The 12,392-nt window shown below is 42.6% G+C and overlaps 1 protein-coding gene across 3 annotated transcripts in view; it reads right to left on the reverse strand.

Annotated features, from left to right (window-relative positions):
- The window catches only part of Arhgap24 (Rho GTPase activating protein 24), a 636,889-nt gene that overhangs the window by 397,122 nt on the left and 227,375 nt on the right, over nt 1-12,392 (reverse strand). The window lies entirely within an intron of this gene.

The raw sequence follows: 12,392 nt of genomic DNA on the forward strand, positions 1-12,392 counted from the left end.
CGGTGATGCATGGGGAAAGTAAAAATCTTAAAACCGGAAAGACTGAAACACTTCACCACCAAAGAAACACTTTGTTCTTTGCTACAGAAAGTAAACAAATGAGCATTTCTATTCTCATCATACCAAGGATTCTTGTGCACAAATCATCAGTACTCCCATGACCTATGTCCGCACAGGACAGTCCTGTCACACACTAATGCACACAAGCTGTTAGCTGCCGGGCCAACAAGGCCCATAGAGCCCCGACTCCCCAGACCCCTGCGGGCCAATGACAGCAGTGCCAGACGTACGGCTCTCTCAAGGAAACTCAGCAGCTGTAGGTCACTGTTAACTTCCCTGAAACAGGCCCGGCAGCTCCAAACACACACCTTTCCTAAGCCAACGCTGTAAAGCTATCAACATTAACATAATGGAACACAGACAGTTCTAACCACCAAGTGTGACAAGAGTGGAGATTGTGCTCACTAAAAGAAAGAGGCTTTTGTTTCTCACAAGAAGAATAACTTAACTCCTGTATGAGTCAAAAACCTCCCAGGTCAAAATGAGATTCAAATTCGCTTAGTGTAAAGGCTGGCACTAAGTAGCCAGCGTTCACTTCACAAACAAAATAATGTAATACTAATAGACTAGAGCTGAGGAAAGGCTCAAACCTCCATTTCCCTCCACCCAAGCATCAGAAAGTACTTTCCTCACTGGCCCTGTAACACAGCACTGAGTTCTGAAACATGGTTAGGAGGAGGCATGCTACCAGGACTCAAGTCTCACCTGTCTGACAGGGTCTGGTTACAGAGGATGCTTTGCTAGACTGAACTGCAGCTCGGCTTAGGTTGCGCTTATTCTTTTGGTCGTTCTCGGGCCCTCGCCTCCCTTGGCCCCATATTCAATCCTTCAACCAAGAAGGAAAGCAAGGAGGTGGTGAGGGGCTGTCCAGGCCTGGGGTGCATAAGTCACGTAACAGAAGGCTGGCAGCCTACAGGTTATTTTTGGCTTAGGTCATTTCTTCTCTGGAGATGTTAGTGGGGTTTTAACTTGTATTCGGTTATGGAAACCTGGAAGAAGACTTGTTTTCTGTTACTTTATTTCATGTATGAGGCATAAATGACTATTAAAAAGTATTAAGCTGGTAAAAATAATATAATGATATATCCTTACTCTTTAAAGGGTACTTCCCCAGGCTGACGGTGTAGTTCAGTGATACAGCATATACATACACACTCACAGACACGCTCTCTCACACACACATTCACACACACACCATTTACTCTCTCACACAGTCATATGCACTCACACACACACATGCACACACACTCACACATACTTTCTCCCATAAACACACTCACACAAACTCACACACTCAGACACACATCAGGGGAGGATGTTGTTTTGCCCTCATCATAACCTGGGAAACTGAGGCATCGATTCCAACCTCTTTGTAAGGTACTGGCTCTGATCTTCACTGAACACAGACAGCGGAGTACACACGTGTCCATGGCCGAGAACATAAGAGCGGTGATGGGACCCAAAGCAAGGCCGAATCCACAGGAACAACTCCAAAGTGTAATATCCTGGGACTGCTTTCTATAGGCCAGACATTTCCCTGTCACCTTCCATCCATTTAAACTCTAACGATCGCATAACAGAAGGGTTTGACTCTTTTGGTTATTAATTTCCGGAAGGAAGAAGTGAGGCCAGCCATGGCCAGCACTTTAAGGACTGTGCCATGGGTACCCCACCTAGCCTGTCATATGCCGAACACATGATTTCCCAGATGCCAGAGAACATATCGAGTATTGAATGAAGTTCTGCTCAGGGAAAATGTAAAACTGCCACATTCTGAAAGAAAATGAAGCAAAAGTTTCTGAGTACCGGAAAGAGTGAAAATTCTTTTTCTAATTCCACCTAAACTCACCTGGTTTTGAAGCTGAGGGTGAGGAGGCTGACTCTCCAGGTTTATCGGCAGCTCAGGAGTACCTCCTCCATCTGGGTCTGATTAACCAACAGATGACTCAAGCCCCAGATGCTGTTTATTAGGATTTTTTAAAATTTGTTCTGTAGTTGCTTATTTGGTGTTTGTTTTGCTCTTTTATCAAATAGCTGTGAAACATCATGGTAATGACAGAGATTATAGTGGCAGTAAACGTTTCCCCTTGTCTCTTGAAATAAAATTAGTTCAAAAACTGTATTGTAGTCACATCAGAAATAAAAAGTGATCAAATAAAACAGTTCTCGATTCCCACTGACAACCTGAGGCTGTCTGTATGCGTGCAGGCACATACAGACCAGAGGACAACTTTTTGGAAGTTAGTTATCTCCTTTCACTATGTGGGTTCTGGGGAATCAAGCTCATTTATTAGGCTTGACAGCTTGGCAGCAAGCTCCTTTACCCACTGAAGCCATTTAGCGAGCCCCAGAGCTTGCTTTCTAAATTTTATAAAAGAAACTTAGATGTTTGGGGAAAATGGTAGATTCAGGACTGAGTTAAGAGAAGTGTAAAAAGAGACTGGACTATTCCACACTGTCAGAAATTGAGAAGTGTTCTAAAAATTATGGGGACATGAGGAGAGGACATACAGTCCTTAGTCAAATATAGACAGTCTGAGCAAAAAGTGTTCACCAAGTGTAATTAGATTGATTAAGTAGGCGGTGGGCAATGGAAGAGCCTGGCTACAGAAGACTCTCTACCAGATGTCGGAAGAACAATGAACCCAGTGACCATTTGGCAACCAGGATAACAACAAATGATACAGGCAAGAATGATGCAAAAGCACCAAAACCCAGGGGAGCAAGTGTGACGAAAAGCTGACAGTGTTGGAATTAAAACAAACTCCGATCTCTAGAACGGTTTGATCAGGGACTTTTAGACCTTAGGAGTTGAGTTGTCTTCAATTTGCAAAGACATGACAGAAAGATGTGTATTAGTTTTGTTACTGTTTGATATACTTGGCAGAAACACGTCTGTTTTCTGTTGTTGTTATTACTGTTTTTTAGAGGGAATATGATTTCTCTTTCATCCCCATACTGATATTTGCTAGGTATTGGTCACACTCTTCTTTTACTTAAAAAAAAAAAAGGGAGGGGGAAATTAAAAACAAAAACTGCTCATTTCCACAGTCTCAGAGTCCCTCATCACTTGATGCTTTCTTAGTCCAGAAAGGGAAGTGAACAACTTCAGACGGAGAGAGGCTGGCAGACCTCAATTGAGGAACTGAACTGAGCATCGGCGGCGGACAAGCTCTAACCATGCGCACTTCCCGTATGATGCTGAGAAGGGCAGGGCACTGTGCACCTCTGGTCAAAATCCACAACCCGGCCTTGGGTGTGAAAACCCAATGTAAGAAGCGTTACTCTACCCCACGACAGCTGGCAACACTCCTCGTGGGTGCCTAGACCTTGCAGAAGGAAACAGTGAAGAGGCCTTGGGAGGAAATACGCAAATAAGACAAGAGAATGCAATGTGGGATTCTTGGTAGCAGCTCATCTAAAAGAAAAAGACAGGCAGAAAAGGGAATGAGATTTGGATAACAACCACAAAGCAGTGAACAGTGTCACATCAAAGTTAAATAACTGCTTTGTGGTGGCGTCTAGCAAAGTTTATACGGGTAAAAACAAGTTGTGTCTCTGATTATCTCAAAAGGCTAAAAGGTAAAACACAAATTGTGAAGCAGTGGTGTTTAAAAATGAAGTGCCTCAACATTAAACCCCAGCAAAAATACCGATATTTATACTGTAAAATGCTTTCGGCGACTTTAACCTCATTTAAAAATTATCCCCACTTTGTGAGATATTTAAGTAACTTGCCAGCACCCAGGATCATGGAAGAATTGTCCAGTTGGAGGTCTTGTTTGTATCTAAAACTACTGTAATGTTGCTAGCTCAGCTGCTGTCTTGCTATACACTTCCACGAGGGTTTTCTGAGGACAGTAAGAGAAATGAGAGTTTAATAACAACTGTTTAACAGGCCAGTCAAGCAATTTGGGGCAGTTAAAATGGAATACTAGGTCTGTGCTTTTAGAGGTCTCAAAAGGAAAAAAAATAATAATAACCAGAAGGGAGAAAAAAAATCATGAGAGTTTGGTACTTACAGGAAACTAATATAATGTTCCAGAGAATAATAAAAAGAGAAAGAAAACCAAGTGAAAGGAAGACAGCAAACAGAAAGGGGAAAAGAAACGAGACCTTGACCTTCAAAGAGGAGGGACCATGCTTTGAAGGAGGACAGAAGCAAATGAGCGGGCTGTGGTCCCTCTCACAGCTGTCACCTGCTCAGCCCAGTGCCAGCGTCATTAGCATTCAGAGCTCCAGCAGCTGACGCCTCTTGGGGGACTCAGCTATTTCTATAATATGGCGTCACAAACACCCATAAGCATCGGAGGTCACCACCGACAAGCGCCTGGGTGTTTCAGCTGAGGGTGCCCTAGCCACAGCCTTCCTTGGCCCAAGAAGTAAGTATGGATTCCCGGACAAAAGCAAATGAAAACATCCTTTCCAGACTCCAGGGGTCTCGTAGAATACACGTCTTTAAGGACCCTTCTCCGGGGTTCTAGATCACACTTCACCTCTTTCCGGACCCTGCTCAGGGCTGTCGCTCTCTGCAGAATCCACAGGACTACCTTGGAAATGAGCATGAGGCCCACAAGTGCTAGTGACTTCTAGGTAGCATCTGCCATGAAACAGGCTCAGCAGACTCATTATCAGCAAGTCAGAGGACAGCAAGTACCAAGTAAAGCTACAGAAGAGGCCGCTCTCCGACGCTTATTTTGTAGTCATAATTTCTGAAGTCCATGTTTCAAGTCAAACAAAAGTCACCAGGAGAACTGGCAGAACAAAACTTATTTCCTCAGCGTTTCCCTTAAAGGTCCACTGATCAGTTAAAAAACTGTTACAATCTAAAACCAGCCATTGCGAGAAGTTATCAATTCAAAACTCTTCTAGGAAAGCTTTATTTTATGCAATAAGTTGTAAGATATTCAGTCAAATTTTTGAAGAGAATGAAGCAAGATAGTAAGGTAATTGACCATCCTAGAACACCAAGTTTTACATTAATTCTTACAAGTACCATTTACCATTCACAGAAGTCAATCTCACTTGAATAATAAGAAAGGACTAAACTCAACAAATCTATTATTAAAAGGCAAATTGGAATCCACAGAAAGCAGTTTTGTTAGAGTGAACACAGAGAAATAGAAAAATATGAAAATCTTTAAATTGGACTGTATGGTTTCCAGGAACAATTTATTAATAGATCATACAATTTTCAAAGCTTTTTAAATGTCATGCCAGCTCTGTTTTAGGAAAAAAAAAAAAAAAAACAGACAATTTTTTTTTTTTCAAATGAGCTGTCAAATTCTAATTAGTGGCCATATACAGCAAACAAAAACTGTCATATCCGTAGATCTACAAGATGTACATGGAAAGGGCTTGCTACAAAAGGCTAGGGAACCAGAACCTGCCACTCCTACATGCTGAGATGCTGGGCACAGACAAACTGTCAGCAAACACAAAGGTCAGCAAATCCGGCTCCTTGGGGGAACGGAGACCCTCTGTCGAGCAAGGAAAAGATGAAGACCAACACCCAAGGTTGTTCTTTGACCAGGCACACTATTTGTAGTCCCAGCAGGAACGAGGACCACCCACCCGTTCATAACTTCCTCAAAACTGCCCTGCCGAGTGCCTCATGGTCAGATGTGCTCAAACAGCTCTGAACAGCAAATGTGCTACATTGTCCCGTCTAGACTTTCAGCAAAACAGACTGTAGCAACCAGTACGTTGATGCACGTAGGACTACATCCTAAAGAGAATTCTCAGGAAGTGCAGCAAAGGAGAGAAACTGCAGCTCAAACAAAATGGCTGACACCCTCATTTCAACACAAAGATGAGATACAGGTAAACATTTCACCCGATGCTTTGGGGCCAGCTTTGCCGAAAATGCCTTTGCCCCATCCCCAAGACTATAAACACCGCCTGTGACATTTTAAGAGTCAACACTGGTATCAGGAATCAGTCTCTGCTTTCTCAGGCAGTCACTAGCCCTGTACTCAATGCTTGACAAATAGCATCTTCAACTGTAATTCAGTGCACCCCAGAATAATACAAGGTATCGCCAGTAATTTCACCATGTCCCACCTTAATACCATACATTTATCCATCCTCTCCTCTCTACAGCTCCCTGCCATGCCCACCTCCTCCAAGCCGACGGTAATATGACCTTTATTTTAGCATCTAGCATTAATAATACATCACGTAAATGATCCTATAGCCTAATTGCTTGGCATTTCCACAAAATAGTCCGATTAATTTTATTTTACCTAATGGCTGTTTCTAAGAGATTAAGAAAAATCTTTGTTACAGCAAACAGAAAACAGCAGTAAGAAATACACTCTTGTTAATGCCATACATTTGATCTGGAGATTATTTGCCTGTTACATAAATATTAAACCACAGGAGCACCTAGCATCCTATTCTTGCTTGAAATCCCCAAGTCAGAGCCCCAGCTGAGACAACATCTAGGCATGAGCAAACATCCGGGGAAGTCCAAGCATTTAGTATTCTCTGCTGTTTTGAGAAACAGAAGTCACTGCGTGCTTCTGCCTCCCATCCTCCACCCCCTGGGGCTGCCTGCCCAGGTTTGCGGTACCTGAGGGCACCGAAGGCTTCTCAGAGGTCTCACCTTGCCGAGAGGAAGCCAGTAGCCCGCAGCTGAGCCATGCGCTGCCTGGCTGACAGGCTCTGTCTGTCTTGCCCTGTTTGAGAAAGGAATCCCTCAGAGTCCTCAAGCCCCAGTGCCAGGCTCATATCAGGGAAGCTAGGGATACTGCCTGGAATGTTCCTCAACTCCAACAGTGGAGGATGAGACCACAGACATAGAGCAAATAAAAGCCCTACACAGAGGGAAGTCTCTAGGATTTACACAGCAGTCCCCAGGAGTGGAATTCCCTTCCTCCTTCATTCTTTCTCCTGCCTTTGAAGATATCTGACTGGCCAACAACAAGGCTTATAGGACATTGTTATTTTTGGTTTTTCTTTTTGTGTGAAAGCTCTAGAATATTTATTTGTTTTCCAGGACTTAAAGGGTATAAAACGTGAGGACAATGTATAATTATTGTGCCATTAAGATTTAACTTTATCAAAATAGATAGTGAATTAAGAACAATTTATGCTAACTAATTTGACAAAGCTGATACAAGGAATGTTGAAGAAATTATAACCTAAACTATAAAGTATTATGAGTTGAATCTTGATATATTCTTAGTTTTTGTATATTCTTAGTTTTTGTACAGTTAATCTAAGCTTGGTAAAAAGGTTTTCAAAGATATTAGTGGAATCTAATGCTCCTGCACCTTAGATATGTAATAAATTTGAACACTTTATATAAAAATGTTGAATAAACATATTAAAATTTTACTTGATCTATTTCAAAATTATACTTCTTACTCCACAAATACATAAAACTATGTCCATTATAAAACACTTTAAAAGCCAAACCTTTAGAAATATGATAGAAAGTTGTTTGTTATCAAATACCTAATAAGCACACAGGTCCAGCTCCCAGCACCGATGTCAGGGAGCTCACAACTGCCTGTAACTCCAGTTCTGAAGGATCAACGCCCTCTTCTAGTCTCCCCCACCCCTGTGCATATACACACCACACACTCGAACACACATGTGCACAAACACACCACACACACACACATATGTACACACACACAACAAGCACTCACACCCACATCTTAAAAAATTCTTTTTAAATAAATAAAAATAAAAAGAGTGCTGGCTACACAGCTCAGTGGTGGAGTGCTTGTGTAGCATGTATAAGGCCCTGGATTCAATCCTCTGTGCTCCTAAAAATAATAATAATAATAACTAAAAATAAAATCCTTGGTGCTCTGTAAAAATAATAATTAAAAATATAAAGTTAAAAAAAAACTATACAGAAGCTTTTCAGTTTCATGAGGTCCCATTTATTGATTGTTGATCTTAGAGTCTGTGCTGTTGGTGTTCTGTTCAGGAAGTTGTCTCCTGTGCCAATGAGTTCAAGGCTCTTCCCTACTTCTTCTTCTAAAAGGTTTAGTGTGTCTGGTTGTATATTGAGGTCTTTGATCTACTGGGACTTTAGTTGTGTGAAGGGTGATAAGTATGGATCTATTTGCATTTTTCTACATGTAGACATCTGTCATCAGAACAAAACGACTGCGTACAGATTGGGAAAGGATCTTCACCAACCCTATATCTGACAGAGGACTAATATTCAGTATATGTAAAGAACTCAAGAAGCAACAAATCAAGTAATCTAATTAAAAATGGAGTACAGAGCTAAACAGAGAATTCTCGACAGAGGAATATCGAATGGCAGAGAAACACTTAAAGAAATGCTCAACATCCTTAGTCATCAGGGAAATGCAAATCAAAACGACCCTGAGATTTCACCTTACACCCGTCAAAATGGCAAAGATCAAAAACTCAAGTGACAACACATGCTGGAGAGGTTGTGGAGAAAGGGGAACCCTCCTCCACTGCTGGTGGGAATGTAAACTTGTACAACCACTCTGGAAAGCAATCTGGTGCTTCCTCAGACAACTAGGAATAGCGCTTCCTCAAGATCCAGCTATATCACTCCTAGGCATACACCCAAAAGAGGCTCAAGTACACAATAAGGACATTTGCTCAACCATGTTTATAGCAGCCTTATTTGTAATAGCTAGAAGCTGGAAACAGCCCAGATGCCCCTTAACTGAAGAATGGATACAGAAATTGTGGTACATCTACACAATGGAATATTACTCAGCAATAAAAAACAAAGAAATCATGAAATTTGCAGGTAAATAGTGGGATCTGGAAAAGATCATCCTGAGTGAGCTATCCCAGAAGTGGAAAGACACACACGATATATACTCACTCATATAGACATATAATATAGGATAAATCTACTAAAATCTGTACACCTAAAGAAACTAATCAAGAGGGAGGACTGGGGCTAAAATGCTCAATCCTTATCCAGAAGGGCAAAGAGGATAGACATCAGAAGAAGGAGAAAACAGGGAACAAGTCAGGAGCCTGACACAGAGGACCTCTGAAAAGCTCTGCCCTGTAGACTATCAATGTAGATACTGAGACTTATGGGCAACCTTTGGGCAGAGTGCAGGGAATCTTATGAAAGAAGTGGGAAACAGTAAGATCTGGAGAGGACAGGAACTTCACAAGGAGAGCAACAGAACCAAAAAAATCTGAGCACAGGGGTCTTTCCTGAGACTGATATTCCAACCAAGGACTATGCATGGAGATAACCTAAGACCCCTGCACAGATGTAGCCCATGGCAGTTCAGTATCCAAGTGGGTTCCATTGTAATAGGAACAGAGACTGTCTCTGACATGAACTGATTGGCCTGCTCTTTTATTTCCTCCCCCTGAGGGGGAAGCAGCATTACCAGGCCACTGAAGAAGACAATGTAGCCATTCCTGATGAGGCCTAATTGACTAGGATCAGAAGGAAGGAAAAGAAGATCTCCCCTATCAGTGGACTTGGGGAGTGGCATGGATGCAGAGGGTGGAGGAAGGGAGGGATTGGGACGGGAGGAGGGAGGGAACCACGGGGGGGATACAAAGTGAATAAAGTGTAATTAATAAAGGAAGAAATGGAAAAAAAAACCTATACTTTTCAAGCAAAAACAATTATAAAAGTAGACATGACTTCCATTTGGGGAGGGAGGGAGGTTAGATGGGATCCTTAGACTTGGTGGCTGGGTGACAGAGGTTTAGGTAAGAGCCAGGTCTCACCTGTCCTGATGGTCTTCTAGGATGCACTACACACAGGACACACAGGAGGTCATAGGAGCCTCCCATACCATCCTGGTGCTGGAGCAGAGGCCACTCACCATGTAGACCTGGATGGGCTCTCCAGCCCACTTGGTCTAACTCTCTCAGAGAATCCCAGGAGAGAAAGGCTCTGATGAATCGGCCAGACTCCAGCACCACACTTACTCTATTTGTTTCCCAACTGTCAGTCCAAGGACAAACCACGTCATCCCAGACCTATCTTCCTTCCTTCCTATACTTCCTTAAAGTGAGGTAATTTCTAAAAAACAAATAAAAAATAAAAATAAAAAATAAAACAGCTTTTATTCTTAACAGGGAAATGGGGATGTGGCATGTGGCTTTTAATTTGTAATGGAGCTATCCTGCGTTGACAGAGCTTTTAATTTGTTATCCTACAGGGCAATACACACAAGGGACAAAACCTGTCCAGGAGCCTTTCTGGCTTTAGTTCTGTGATTCTAGCATGTTCATCTAATCTAAGATCTCATCAGTGTGTAGGCCAAGAGTGTGTCCTGCTCTGTGCCCCTTTCCCTTCTCCTGGGGAGCTGGCCAGCTGTTCTTTCTCACTCCTTTGCTGGGCGAAGTTCAAGCCCTTTGTACCCACAGTATCTGAGCTGAATAAAAGGAGTCCTCCAAAGATATACTAAGTAGCAAACAAAAGGAAGGTGGGAGAGAAAAAAAATACAGGCCAATGAGCTAGAGATGTAGGTAATTGTAAGACAGAGCTCACCTGCCATCTACAAAAGGCTCTTGAGAAGACACTAGCTGGTAACCTCATTCTGGTGGATGCTCGCTGTCCTTTGCCTGCTGGGCCCAGACTGTACAAGGCCACAGGAGTGGAGAGCTAAAGACAGGAGGCACTGGGGGAAGCTTTCCCGTTACTCCACATACTGTAGAAAGCTGTCAAGCACGTGATGTTTCTAATGGTAGTGAGGAAAATCAAAGCGTGATGTGTTTTAATCACAGTATCGATCTGCACGTGTAGAATGCCTGGTTGCACTGGATCAAAATCTCTGCAAATAAGTGCGTTAAAAATACAGCTTCCATTAAGAAACCAGTAACTTCTCAAAGGAGCTATTGTAGCATCTCTTCAGGTTATATTTGCTCGCTGGACTAAGAGAGCCAAAACTTCCCCTGCCCTCCTTACTGGATAGTCAGTACATAGTGCAGAGATCTGGACACTGGTCTCCCCCAGGCACCATCAACACTAGTTGCCCTCCAAGAATAGGTTTTGGTTGCATTTGTCCTGCCAAAACAGTGCAAATGAAATGACATCGTTTGCTGTTTCGCAGCATAACCTGACAGGACATCAGCACAATCCCGTGAGGAGCAACTCCTGAATCCACTTTACCTTCATGCAGGGAATGGCATCCCCTAGCCCTCCAGATGCACAACTGATGAAAACAAGCCCATCTGCCCACGGTGTCCATCAAGGGGGAACTCGCTCCCCGATGAAATGATCAAATAGCCATGTTTCAGGGCCCTGCCCAACGCACACAGTCACAGTCCACCAAAGCTGCTCCGAAGGAACACACCATCGCTTGGCAACAGACTTTTCGGGCTGAAGCTACCTGAGAAAGTCTCTGCTCTGAATCCCTTTACTGAGGAGACTGAAGCCCAGTAAGACTAGAAGATCTGACCGAATTTACAGAAACTGGTGAATGCTGCAAGCCAGATTCGCACGCATACCTCCTGACCTTTCTAGCTTTTCCACAGCCAGGAAACGTGAAATACAATACGTCAGGAAGCATGTCTGAAGTAACTGTTTAAAGATGAGATGTAGCCTTTGGTAAGCTCTACAAATGTATCCTTCCTGAAATGTCTGTCCTTAAACACATATCACACACCATGAAGTTCTAGTTTTTAATAAAATTGGCATTTGCCTCTTGTAAAGCTGCTTTAAAAAGGATTTCTTTCTTCCTTTCTTTCTTTCAAGACAGGGTCTCATAGACCTCATACTGCCCTAGGATGCCCTATAGAGCTGAGGCTGACCTTGAACTTCTGATCCCCCCCTCAAGTCCTGAGACTATAGACCTTCACCAGCACCACACCCTAATCTATGCAATGCTTTATTTATTTTAGGCAAGCACGGTACTGAATCAACCACATCCCTGGCCCAAGATAATTGTTTTCATGGAAAGGAGGAAAATGATATTCTTTACATTTTGAAGTAAAAGACAACACACACAGCAAAGAAAGCAAAAGCAATGTCACATGCTCTCCCTCTGAATTAACTACACATAACCAACACATGTATCCAACACATCTATTATTTTTATTGAGAGGAAAAGTTCGTTATATAAATTTATATAGTTGCCACGCTACCAAAATACTTTCTTAATTATCACAGTATTTACCATATTAGAAGTACATGACATTGCCAATACTCTCATCTACATGAACTTTTCAAAATAAGTATTTCTGGCTGCGGAGATGATTCAATGTATTAATTGACTGCTGTGTAAGCATAAGAAGCTGAGTTTGAATCTCTAGTGCCCATAGAAAAGACAAGCGTGTGTGTGACCCCAGAGCAGCCTGGGGTTGGCTGGTCAGCTGGTCTATCTGGGGTTGGCTGGTCAGCT

The sequence above is a fragment of the Psammomys obesus genome, unplaced genomic scaffold (assembly GCF_907164565.1).
Source record: "Psammomys obesus unplaced genomic scaffold, mPsaObe1.curated_primary_1811, whole genome shotgun sequence".
NCBI classification, from domain to species: domain Eukaryota; kingdom Metazoa; phylum Chordata; class Mammalia; order Rodentia; family Muridae; genus Psammomys; species Psammomys obesus.